The following is a 13,503-nucleotide window of genomic DNA, read 5'->3' as shown; positions in this document are numbered from 1 at the left end:
GCCTCAGCGGCCTTTGCATGTGTCCAGCCCTCGCTGCCAGCCTCCCCTCGGTGGCATCGCCTTTGAGGCTCCAGGTGGCCAGGCCCTGCCTCCCAGGCCTCTGCAGAGCCTCACACACGCTAGGCTCGCCGGACCTCAGGCCTCTGCACGCGCTGGGCCTGCGTCTCCCGTGCCTGTGGTAAAGCTGCCCGGGAAGTTTCTGAGCCCATGGGCTGCATTAATAAAGGTATAGGCTCCGGAATGAGGGAGATGGTTTCCCTCCCCATTCTGGGCTGGCCAGAGCAAGCAGGCAGCTGTCCCTGCCACAGGCTGATGTCCCTGGAGCAGGCTGATGGCTGCAGGTTTGTAGTCTTCCATACACTACCAGAGTAGTCGTGCGTGTGTGCGTGTGTGTGCATGTGTGTTTGTGTGGTGTGTGTGTGGTGTGTGTTTGTGAGTGTGTGTGCATGTGTGTGCATGTGTGTCCATGAGAGTGTGGTGTGTGTATGTGTGTGTGTGGTGTGTGCATGTGTGTTCATGAGAGTGTGTGGTGTGTGTATGAGTGTGGTGTGTGTGTGTGTGTGTGGTGTGTGCATGTGTGTTCACGAGAGTGTGTGGTGTGTGTGGTGTGTGTATGTGTGTGTGGTGTGTGTGTGTGCATGTGGTATGTGTGGTGTGTGTGTGTGTGGTGTGTGTATGTGTGTGTGTGTGTGGTGTATGTATGTGTGAGGTGTGTGTGTGTGTGTGTGGTGTGTGCATATGTGTGTGGTGTGTGTGTGTGCATGTGGTATGTGTGGTGTGTGTGTGTGTGGTGTGTGTGTGTTGATGTGTATGTGGTGTGTGTGGTGTGTGTGTGTGTGTGTGTGTGGTATGTGTGTGTGGTGTGTGTGCGTGTGGTGTGTGGTATGAGTGTGTGTGTATGTGGTATGGGTGGTGTGTGTGAGTGTGTGTATGTGGTGTGTGTGCATGTGGTATGTGGTGTGTGTGTGTGTGTAGTATGTGTGGGGTGTGTGTGTGTGTTAGTGTGTGTGTTGATGTGTGTGTGGGGGGTGTGTGTGTATGTGTGTGTGTGTGTGTGGTATGTGTGCTGTGTGTGTGTGAGTGTGTGTGCAGGTGGGTGTGTACACTTTCAATGGTCCCCTGGGAGAAGACACTGGGGCTTTAGGTGTTGAACCCGGAGGAGGACAGATGCAGGCCCTGCCGTCGGCTCCAGGCATCTGGATGGCAGGGCAGGAAGATGGGCTCTGAGAGCGGCACCAACTTTCACCCGCACTTTCTAAGCTGCCGGCCAGGCCGCTGTGAATGGCAGTGAGCATCCTGTCCGCAGGAGATGCCAGCTGTGTGCCCTGGGCAGCAAGCTGGGCAGGATCATGGCCATGGGCTGAGGCAGCTGCTTCTTCTTCTTCTTCTTCTCCTTCTTCTTCTCCTTCTTCTTCTCCTTCTTCCTATTGAGTCACCTTTATTTATTTATTTATTTATTTTTTTGTTGTTTGTTTCTGTCAATCCTCATCCATTGATTTTAGAGAGAACAGAAGAGAGAGGGGAAGACAGAGAGGAGCATCGATGTGAGAGAAACAAACACATCCATCGGTTGCCTGACCAGGGCCTGGCCCAAGGAGGAGCCTGCCACCGAGGTCTATGACCAGAATCGAACCCGGGACCCTTTGACGGCAGGCTGGGGCGACAGTGTCGCCTTGTGCCTCACCCCCACGCGGCCTGAGGAGGACGGCGGGGAGCACGAGGCTCTGCTGAGAGCTTTCTCGGGGCGACGATGGGAGCCCAGAGCCGGCAGGGACCTGTCCAAGGTCCTTCGGCCAAGCCCGGCTTTCCAGGCACAGGCCTGGCCGGCGCTCCGGCGGAGGGTGGAGCCGGGCCGGGCTATATCTGGCACGGCCGTTCCCTCTCGCCGGCTGCAGCTGCCCGGGTGGGGACGGCAGGGCACGCTCCAGCACCCGCCCTGGCAAGGGGCCCGCAGGTGCTGGGCCCGCCATTTACATAGCCACGCTTGGCCTCCTCCGCCGGCCTGCCCCGGCCCCCTCGCCGCTCCCCAGGAAAAGGCCGAGGGCTGAGGGCGGGAGCGGACTCTGGGCCTCGGTGAGCGCGGAGTATTTTTATTTCACTTCTGCGTTTCACTTTTACTGGCCCCGAGTGAAAATGTGCCCTTGAGCCCGTCCCCCGTGACCGTCCTTAGGGCCTGGGGGCTGCATTCTGTGCTGACCAGGGCAGGGGCCGGGAGGCGGGCGGGCCGACCATGTGGTCTCTGGGCCAAAGGGTCCTGGGTTCAATTCCGCTCTAGGGCATAGACCCGGGTGTCAGGCTCCTCCTCGGCCTGGGCTTTGCCTCTCTGACCTGGCGCTTGTGCCGGGCTGGCTGGGGGCTGGGCCGGGGGGCTTGGCTGGGCTGGGGGAGGGGAGGAGACCTGGAGACACCTGGACCCGTTGTATGTCCTTGAGTTTGAGAAGCGTGAGCGTGTATAATGGCCTCATCATGAGGAGGGTTGAAAATGCAGGTTCCCGAGCCCTGCCCCGGGTCGGGGGAGGGCCCTGGGGTGCCGGCAGGTGCCACATCGGCGAGGCTCTGGGACCCGGGAGCGTGTTTGGGGGAAAGCCCGTGTTTTCTGGGACAGGACTGGGGCCGGGGTGGGCCGTGGGGAGGGAGGGGAGCACTGAGGCTCAGAGAGGCGGACGCTGCCCCATGTCACTCAGCAAGCAAAGCGGCTGCACAGGGACGGAGTGGGGTCGGCGTGAGCCCGAGCTCTGAGCCGGCGCTGCCCCTGACCCCTCCCCGCGCAGAGCTCCCACGTGCCCTGTCCCAGCAGCCACGGGCCAGCGGGCTGCGGGGGAACGTGAGCCCCGGCCTCCCCAGGAGCCACTGGGAGCCGCGCTGGGGTTTATATAGTGGCTCCCAAAATATCTGGCCGCCGATTGGCCGGAGCCGGGGAGGGCGCGGCTGGCCAGCGCGGAGGCTTCCTGTCCTGCCAAGCTGTTTCCTGCTGATAGCCAGACCCGGTGGCGAATCTGTGACCCCAGGGCCCCGGGGGGGCAGCCCCCCCACAGGGGACAGGCTGTTCTGGCCTGGGCAGGGGCTGCAGGGGCCCAGCGGGGGGGGGGGGGGGGACAGGGTGAGCGGCCGGATTCGGGGCGGGGGGCGGCCGGTCATTCCATTCTGTGGAGGGAGCCCTGTCCTTGGAGGCCAGCTGAGCGGTGGCTGTGGGCTCCACGGCTCTGTGTGATCCTGGGAAGTGGGTCCCTCTCAAAGTCACCCTCATTCATCAGGTGGGGATAGTGTGTCCCCATTTTCCTTCAATAACTCCCCCTCGGGCCCCCCAGCCCAGCCCCCAAGGAGCCCCAAGTCTGGGGGGGAGAGAGATGACCTCTGATGCGAGAAACATGTAGAACTTGGTTCGGTAAATCAGTGCCATCTCCACCGGGCCTGAGCCTGGGACTCCCCTGGTCGGAGGACACGGTGTGTGCGGAGAGGGACACGCGGACCCGCGTCAGCACTCACAGCAGCACCATTCGCGTGGCCCCGTGGTCAGCCAACCGCGGCTCTTTGGCCCCTTGAGTGTGGCTCTTCCACAAAATACCACGGCCTGGGCGAGTGTTTTGAAGAAGTGGCGTTAGAAGTTTAAGTTTAAGAAATTTGGCTCTCAAAAGGAATTTCGCCAAAACCGGTTTGGCTCAGTGGATAGAGCGTCGGCCTGTGGACTGAAAGGTCCCAGGTTCGATTCCGGTCAAGGGCATGTACCTTGGTTGCGGGAACATCCCACTTGGAAGGGTGGGGTGTGCAGGAGGCAACTCCTCCATGTTTCTAACGATCCCTCTCCCTTTCTCTCTGTAAAAAAACCAATAAAATATATATTTTTTTTAAAAAGAAAAGAAAAGGAAGTTCAATCGTTGCACTGTTGATATTTGGCTCTGTTGACTGATGAATTTGCCGGCCACTGATTTACCCAAAGAGTAGAAACGCAACCTGCTCCACCCACACGGTGGAATAGTACCCAGCCATCAAAAGGCACGGAGCACGGACACGCTTCAACACGGGCTGAGAGAAGCCAGACACCAAGGCCACGTGTGACATGATCCCATCTACATGAAACGTCCCGAACAGGCAAGTCCAGAAACAGAGGGCAGATGGGTGGCTGGCAGAGGCTGGGGCGGGGGCGGGGGCAGCCGGGGTGGTGGGGGGGCGGTGACGGCTCACGGGGACGGGTCTCCCTTCAGGGCGATGAAATGTCTAGAATCGGGTATTGGCCGCGGCTGCACAGCCCTGGGAGCGCACAGGCCGCCCTCGGATCGCCCGCTCTCAGATGTTTCCTCTTCATTGTATGATACGTGGATTTAAAAGACTGAGTGTTAAGACGTGTGGCCGTTTCTTGTGGTTTTTAAATCTGTTCTCTGACCTTCCTGGCTGCGGGGGGATCGGCTCCCCCCACGGTGCCCTGGGCGCTGAGCGGGGAGACCTGTAGCTGCGGCTGGAGGGCCGCCCTGCTGTGCCGGCGGCTGTGCACCCGACCCCGTCCTGCACGCCCCCCGAGGCTCCCCCGGATCCCCCCGGAGGGGCAGGGGTCCCGGTGAGCCCTGTCCTGGAGGATGGACTGAGGCTCGGCCGCCTCGGCCTCCCAGAGGACAGGCAGGCAGGCGCTCTGTGCACTGGGGGCGCCCAGCCTCTCATGGGCCTGGACCCCGGGCCGCCCTCCCCCGCCGTGGCTCCGTGGGAGCTGCCACGTGACCTCAGGCCCCACACGCCCCCTCACGTGGCCGGGCTCCTGCCGCCCGTGGCCTTTGGGGAAGCACTGCCAGGTGCAGCCTGTTTCTCTTGGAAGGCTCAGCGCCGGGACCGGGAGGGAAACGCTCTCTCCGGCAGGCGGGCGGGCGGGCGGCAGGGGACGGGCTGCCGGCGCAGGAACCGCCGAGGGGCCGGCCGGGAACAGTCTGGGCGGGAGGGGCCGGGGGAGGGCCCCAGCCCGCGGTGTCTCGGGAGCCGGGACAGGGCAGGCCCTGCTGGGTGACCGTGGGCAGGTCGCTTCTGCTTTCCAGGCTCAGTGTTCATCTGTGAAATGGGCTTTAGCACAGTCCCTGCCGCTCAGAGCAGATCTGAGGGATAAAACAACCGAGGGGCTCCGCTGAGGGGAAGGAACCCCGCCTGTCCAACAGCCATGGGGACGGGGAGGCTGTCCGGGGTTAAAGGCAAGCAGCCCGCAGCCCGGCAGCTCCTCAAAGAACTGAAGACAGAGTCATGACAGACGAATGAAGAGGCACAGCGTGGGCCCTCCAGACAGTGGATACAACGTGGGCCCTCCAGACAGTTCCGCCTCGGAAGGGAAGGGCCCTCTCACACCTGCTGGGACAGGGATGAACCTGAGGACCCTTCGCTAAAGGAAATCAGCCTGGCCCAGGACAAACTCTGTATGATCCCCGCCTGTCCCCGCGGTTCCCGGGGAGTCAGATGCACGGACTGCACTCGGACAGTGGCTGCGGGGGCGGGAAGGAGAGGGGGGGTGTGGTCACGGGGACAGGATTTCTGTCCGGGAAGAGGAAAAGGTTCTGGAGATGGATGGTGCCTAATGCCACGGACCCGGATCCTTAACATGGTCGAAAGGGAGAGTAAACCTTGTTATGCATATGTTATCACACTTTTCAAAAACAGCAGCCCTGGCCGGTGCCGCTCAGTGGTTAGAGCATTGGCACATGCACAGAAGGGTCCTGGGTTTGATTCTCGGTCAAGGGCACAGACCTGGGTTGCAGGTTCGATGCCCAGCCCCAGTTGGTGTGTGTGTGTGCAGGAGGCAACCAATGGATGTGGCTCTCCCCCATCAATGTTCCCCTCTCTCTCTCTCTCTCTCTCTCTCTCTCTCTCTCTCTCTCTCTCTCTCCTTCCTTCCTTCCTCTCTTCCTCCCACTCTTTCTAAAAATCCATGGAACCCTAATTGGTTTGGCTCAGTGGATAGAGCGTCGGCCTGTGGACTCAAAGGTCCCAGGTTTGATTCCTGTCAAAGGCATGTCAAGGGCACATCCCCAGTAGCTGGTGTGCAAGAGGCAGCTGATCGATGTTTCTCTCTCATGGATGTTTCTGACTCTCTGTCCCTCTCCCTTCCTCTCTGTAAAAAATCAATAAAATATATTTTTAAATAAATAAACAAGTAATAAAAATCCATGGAAAAATAGCCTGGATGAGGATTAACAACAACAAAGCAAATGACCCACCGACCCCTCCATGGAACTGGTTGCTCTGGGCTCTGGCTGTACAGAGGGACTCACTGGGTGTGCCCCTCTCACTGGAGGACGCCCTCCCTAGGTGCCTGGCAAGCTCCAGCCCATCCTGCAAAACCCAGCTCCCACGCCCCTCCTCCAGGCAGCCCTCCCTGATTCCTGGGAGAGAGCCTGGCTCTGCCATCGGCCCCACCGCCCTTCCTCTGGCTCCCCCCTGGGCCCTCCGAGCTGGGGTGTCTGTGCCCGGCTCCCCCGCAGGGTGAGGCTGAGTGGGGCGAGGGGCAGGGAGTGGGAGCCCTGCTCTGAGGGAGGGGGAGTGGGGGCAGCTGCAGGGGACGGGGGCTGCGGGGACCAGGACCCTTTTGCTCAATAGGCATGGCTCACTCCGCCCACGCCCACCACGGGCCCCGAGGAACCCCGGGATGGGGAAGGGAGCAGGACACGCACTGTGCATGGTCAGGACCGGGCAGGGGCTCAGGGGCAGGAGGGCCATCGGGCTCTGGCTCGGTGACACTGAACGTGACCCGGCCCCAGGAGGGAGGAGGGTCCTGGGGCGAAGCGGGAGGAGCAGAGAAGATCGTCCCCTCCGAGGCCAGGCCTGGGAGTGAGCGTGAGCCTGGGCGTTGTGCGTGCCTCTGTGTCTGTGTGCATGCTGCTCACACGTGTGTGCACCCGTGGACGTGGCATTTTTGAGGAACTGAATCGCCTGGTCGGGTGTGTTTGTTGCCCGGAGTGTGTGGGAGGCCCCCCCACGCTGTGCTCACCCCCATGACCTCCACCACGGCCCTGCTGCCCTCAAGCCCTCCCCGCTCCCTCCTGATGCCCCCAATCTGGCCTCTTCTCTCCGTCCCCTTCCCGCACTCCTCCCGCCCTCCCGCCTGGCTCCCCCCGTACCCCCGCCCCAGGGGAAGCTGTGAAATCCCCAATCCTCCCGGCCACCCTGGGCTGAGGGCTGCCCCTCCCGGCCCCCATCCCGCACCCCACGCGCCATGAGCACCGAGATCACCTGTCACCCACCCCATCTCCCCGGGGAGGGGCTGAGCGGTCAGAGGAGCCGGACGGGCAGGGACGCGCTGGCCTCGGGGGAACAAAGGCTGGGAAGTCACCAAAGCTGTAGCGGTGACGGTCCCGGGAGCATCACCGCGGGGAGAGCAGGATGGAGGGGCACAGGCCACGCGGGGGTGGGACCGTCAGGGCCTGTCCAATGCAGTGGGCGACGGGGCTTGGGTGAGGTGGGTGCAGGGGGGGGAGGAGTCAGGGAGGGGAGATTCGAAGGGGGAGGGGCAGGAGCATCCCTGGTCAGTGTGAAGGCGGGGAGCCTCAGTTTCCCTTTGGTGCTGGGGCCTCACGGGGCCGCACTCACCAAGGCAGGAGCGTCCCCTCACTTCGGAGAATCAGAGTCCGGCTCTGCTGGGACCTCCGACTCCGCGGTCCAGTGGTCGGCAAGCTCATTGGCCAGCAGAGCCCAATATCAACAGCACAACGACTGACATTTCTTTTGAGAGCCAACTTTTAAAAACTATGTAGGTAGGTGCATTGTTATTGACTTAATTAGGGTCCTCCTAAGCTGGCCTTTGCTAAAACCTCAAGGGGCCGAAGAGCCGCCTGTGGCCTGCGAGCCGAGGTTTGCCGACCACTGCTGTGGTCATCTCCTGGGCGGCAGGAGGACCGGGAGGCGTCCTTCGTTCCAGACCGAGCTGAGCGGGGCTTCGGCCGAGGGGATGGAGGTGGCGCGCGTGGGAGGAAAACACGGGGACGGTGGCCAGAGCCAAGGGCAGAAGGCAGAGGCTTAGGTTCGCGCATGTGCCAGCCCCACTGCAACCTGGGGCGGGCGTGGCCCTAGCCGGTTTGGCTCAGTGGATAGAGCGTCGGCCTTCGGACTAAAGGGTCCCAGGTTTGATTCCAGTCAAGGGCACAGCCATGTACCTTGGTTGCAGGTACATCTCCACTAGGGGGTGTGCAGGAGGCAGCTGATGGATGTTTCTAACTCTCCCTCTCCCTTGCTCTCTGTTAAAAAATATCAATAAAATATATTTAAAAAAAAAAAAAAAAAAGAAGGTGGACGTGGTCTCATCTGGGACCCTGGCCGGGAGCTCGGAGGTGGGCATGGGTCCAGGTTGCAGTGGGGCTGGCACATGCGCGAACCACAGCACCAGCAGCAGGGCTGGTGCAGCTGAAATGGTGCCATCGCCTTGGAAAACTGCTCAGCGGTGTCTACGGAAGCAGAACACAGCCCTCCCTCTCCCCATCGCCCAGACACCGCCCCTGGGCATGGGCCCACGAGATGCAAACATGCTGCGGGCAGGAGACTGGCACACGTGCTCAGAGCAGCCTCCTCCCTAACCCCTCTGGACACGATAGAAATGCAAATGCATTTAATAAAAAAGAGAACTAGGCAAATGGATCTCATTGAAGGCACACCGGGGAATAGTATGCAGCAAGGAAAATGGATGGATCCCGGGGTGAATCTGACAGAAACGATGCTGAGCAAAGGCAGTCAGATCTTACACAGAACCAACGGTGGCTCTGAGGACCTGAAGCCCAAGGACAGGGGAGATGAACCAACACTGTCAGCCAGCAGGGAGCCTGCGGGTGTGTGTGTGTGTGTGTGTGTGATGTGTCACCTGAGCATACACAGGGGGGAATGCATCAGGCCACACACGTCAGATCGGAGTATTTGGCACATTTCGTTGCCATTATATCTCTGTACAGTGAATCTGTACAGTCAATAAAACAAAATTAAAAAAAATAATAATAATTGGAGCCCTAGCCGCTTTGGCTCACTGGATAGAGTGTCGGCCTGTGGGCTGAAGGGTCCCGGGTTGGATTCCTGTCAGGGGCACATGCGTGCAGGAGGCGACTGATCGATGATTCTCTCTCATCCTTGATGTTTCTATCTCCCTCACTCCCTTCCTCTCTGAAATCAGTAAAGAAATACATCAAAAACAAAACAAAACAACAACAGTAAAACACCTGGCCACCGCTGTAGTCGACCACTGTGTGGGCAAAGCAGCCCTGCTCACAGCAGCCCAATGTGCAAACGGCCCAGATGTCTACCGACCAGCGACGGGTGAGCAGTGGATGGTGGGATGAAATGTTACGTGGCTATAAAAAGGAGCGAGGGACCGACACGCTCCAGCGTGGATGGACTTCGGAAACTGCCGGGAGAGGCCGGACACACGGAGCCACATGCCGTGTGGTTCCGTCGACGTGAGGTGCCCCGGAGAAGCGAGTCCACAGACACAGAGAGCGGATGGGTGGCTGCCAGGGACCGGGGCGGGGAGCCGCTTCTCATGGGCCTGGGTTTCCGCACCGAGTGACGAAACCCTCTGGAATCGGGCAGAAGGAAGGGGTGCTTGCACAATTTGGTGGATGCCCTAAATGCCACGGGTTGGCTCACTTTGAAAGGTTAGCTGCAGGCTGTGTGAATGTCGCTTCATTAAAAAAAGCCAGCGGTGGATTGGCAACTCCGGGGCCTTTGCATCTTCCGAAAGGGCCTTGGCCCCCGGAGAAGGCAGCTGGTGGACAACAACCCAGAACTTCCTTCTTCGAGAGGCTCTTTTTAAATATATATATATATATATATATATATATATATATATATATTATTGATTTTTTACAGAGAGGAAGAGAGAGAGATAGAGTTAGAAACATCGATGAGAGAGAGACATCGATCAGCTGCCTCCTGGACTCCTCCCACTGGGGATGTGCCTGAAACCGAGGTACATGCCCTTGACCAGAATCGAACCTGGGACCTTTCAGTCCACAGACCGATGCTCTATCCACTGAGCCAAACCGGTTTTGGCTCTTGCTTCTAACAGAAGGGCGTACGGAAGCCGCACGTGGTCACAGAAATAGGCCCAGAGAGAGCCAGGCGTCTGAGGAGGCCACCCAGCAAGGGGAGCCATTCTGTGGGCCCAGCTTTTACAGGAGCTCCTGGGGGAGCCCGGGGTGGGGGCAGCCCAGCTCCCCGTCTGTTGACTAGGGAGCTGGAAGGTCGTGGGTGACAGGTGCCCTGTCTTCTCTCCCCCCACAAGGCCCACAGCTTCCCCGCAGAGGGCCGCTGGAGGGGATTGGGCGGGCAGCACGAGGCGTGGGGGCCCTGCCTGGTGCTGGTACCCTGAAGGCTGCTCCAGCCTGTCTTTGGGCCTCAGTTTTCCCCTGTGTACAGTGTGGGGGCGGTGGGCTCAGGCAGGGGCTGGGCAATCTGCCACGAGCTGAGATTCCGGAGTTTGGGAGGGACAGCCTGACCCCTCCCTGGCCCCGACTTGGTGGGGACCACAGGTACCACTCTAAGACCCGGGTCCCCAGTGCCCTGCCCACCCTCCATCTGCAGCTGCCCTGGCTCCCTCCTCAGGCTGAGAGGGCACCCCTGGGTGGTCAGGTGCTCCCAGTCCTTCACTCCCCAGGTCCGTCTGGACCGACTCTCCCTGTGTCCTTAGTTCAGACTGAGTTTGTCCCCAAACATTGATTTCTGACCCACGATCACCCCCTGGTGGCCAAAACTGGCAGAGCTTTGGGGGCTTGTCCCCAGGTCCCCTGGTCTAAAGGGTCCACACTGCACTGCCCTGGGCCCTGTGAACACAGCAGTGACTAACCTCACAGGGGACCCTGCCTGCCCTTGGGGGGCTCCCAGGCAGATGGGGTTCGGGGAAAATGTGACACAAAGGACAACTGCATGTCGCCCCAAGCTGGAGTGGCCAGGGAGGTGAGTTTTGAGTTGAGCTGTGGGTGTCCAAGAGGAGGCAGCCAGGAGAAGGTGCACCAGGCTGGGGGCCTGCATCTGGAAAGTGTCTGAGGCAGGGAGTGGCTGGGACAGAGGCGAGGGGGGCAGAGGAAGCCAGGTCGCAGGGCAGGGAATGATGAGGGTTTTCCTCTGAGGGCACTGGGAGCCAGGGTGGGACGGGGACATGATAGGAATCTCCATGTGAAGAGCAGTCTTACACCATCCCAGAAACATTGGTGATTATGGAACAAATGCCCACAGACCAGGGATAAAGCTTGCCCCCAATCCCCAGGTGAGGCCCATTTCTCTCCCACCCCAGAGGGTACAACTATCTAGAGCACATGTGTCAAACACAAGGCCCGCGGGCCAAATCCAGCCCGCCAGGCCTTGCAATGTGGCCCGCACCGCGCTGTCATCACTGCACTCCGCTGTCAGTTTATGACATTGTCAGTTTATGACTGTTCAGTAAACCATTCGGCCCGCGATTTAGGCTGGATTTTAGATTTTGGCCCCTTCTCTGATTGAGTTCGACACTCCTAATCTAGAGTCTGGAGTTAGTCTTTCACCTACATGCCTCTATATCTTATTATGTGGCCATAAACAGCATGAAGTATTGTTTTACATAATTTTATTTTTGTTTTTAAAAAATGCTTTTATTGATTTAGAGAAGAAAGGAGGAGAGAGAGAAATAACACTGATGAGAATCATTGACCAGCTGCCTCCTGCACACCCCACACTGGGGATCGAGCCCACAACCCTGGCATAAGCCCTGACCAAATTGAACCATGACCTCCGGTTCGTAGGTTGACGCTCAACCCCTGAGCCATGCTGCCTGGGCTACGTGATTTTAAACGTTGTATAAATAACAGGACAACATCCTCCTGCAATTTGCTCATTTCATTAACGTGGTTCCTATTTTTTCAGCTGTTCACATTTTTATTTTTAAGCTTTAAACGCTGAGGTATGATACATACATGTAAAGGGTGTGAGTCTTTGGTGTGGGGCTCACTGTGTGTTACCCGCTGTGTGCACATGAGCCTGAGAAGCACTCGAACCCTGTCGTCTTGCCGATTTAAAGAAGTGATCATATCAATTCACGGAACTGCTAGCAGGACAGACATGTCCTCAAGCTCCACTTGTTCACTGGTCTCTGGTTTTGTCAGTTGAGTTTTCCCCTCAAGCTGATGAGTGTGAAATAGCATCTAATCGTGGTCTTTCCTCAACTATGACAAGGTTAGACATGTTTTCATGTTCACTTGCCATTTGCATTTCATCTTCTCAGAATTGTTTGCTCACATATTTTGCCCATTTTTCTCTTGGATTCTTTCCTGTTCTGATTTCTAGAAGTTGCCATATAACTTGTATACAGACTACTTGCCCAGTTAGATGTCGCAACGGTCCTGTCTGAACAGCATTTTGTTCTTTTCTACATTTGCTTCTGTTTGCCTGTACGCTCTTAGGGCATATGTGCTGCATATTATATGTCTGGTAATCCTTACACCAAGGTCTTGAGGATCTGATCCTGCTGCTTACTCAGCGTGCACTCACCCACGTTTTGTAATTTTCTGGATGTGCACTCATGGAGGGTGGCTCTATGAGTGAGTATCTTGGAGTCACTCCCCTCCGGAGAGTCTGCTTTTTGTTTTTTGTGTGTGTGGTTTAAAATACATACATATATATATATATATATTAGAGAGGAAAGAAAAGAGATGGAAACATAAATGATGAGAGAGAATCATTGATCAGCTGACTCCTGCACACCTTCCACTGGAGATCAAGCCCACAACTTGGACATGTGCTCCGACCGGAATCAAACCATGACCTCCTGGTTCAGAGTCCAATGCTCAACCACTGAGCCACACCAGCTGGGCTGGAGAGACTTTTTTATTTATTAAAAATATTTTTATTGGCCGAGACCGGTTTGGCTCAGTAGAGTGTCGACCTGCGGACTGAAAGGTCCCAGGTTCGATTCCGGTCAAGGGCATGTACCATGGTTGCGGGCACATCCCCAGTGGGAGGAGTCCAGGAGGCAGCTGATCGATGTCTCTCTCTCTCATCGATGTTTCTCTCTCTACCCCTCTCCTTTCTTCTCTGTAAAAAATCAATAAAAATATATTTTAAAATATATATTTTTATTGATGTCAGAGAGAAAGGGAGGGGGAGAAATAGAAACATCAATGATGAATCATTGATCGGCTGCCTCCTGCATGCCTCCTACTGGTCAGCCTGCCACTGGGGATTGAACCTGCAACCCAGGCATGTGCCTTGACTGGAATTGAACCCGGGGCCCTTCAGTTTGCAGGCCGACGCTCTATCCACTGAGCCAAACCAGCTAGGGTGAGAGTTTGTTTTATAATAGCCTTGGCTTGGGTGTTCCCAGACCATCTGGGCGTTGCACATTTTAGCTCTAAACTGGTCCTTGCAAAACTTCCGGGGAGACTTTTCTCCACCAGCTCTCCAGCCGAGAGAGTGGAGAGGGCTTCCTGTCTCCAGGGCCAGACGACAGGCAGCTTTTCTGGTGAGCCCATCTTCCTCCTGTCACTGTAGGAACCCCCTGGCATTTCACCAACCTCCACAGGCCCAGCG

The sequence above is a fragment of the Pipistrellus hanaki genome, assembly GCF_964339955.1.
Source record: "Pipistrellus hanaki genome assembly, chromosome: 5".
NCBI lineage: Eukaryota > Metazoa > Chordata > Mammalia > Chiroptera > Vespertilionidae > Pipistrellus > Pipistrellus hanaki.
This window is presented reverse-complemented; position numbering follows the sequence as displayed.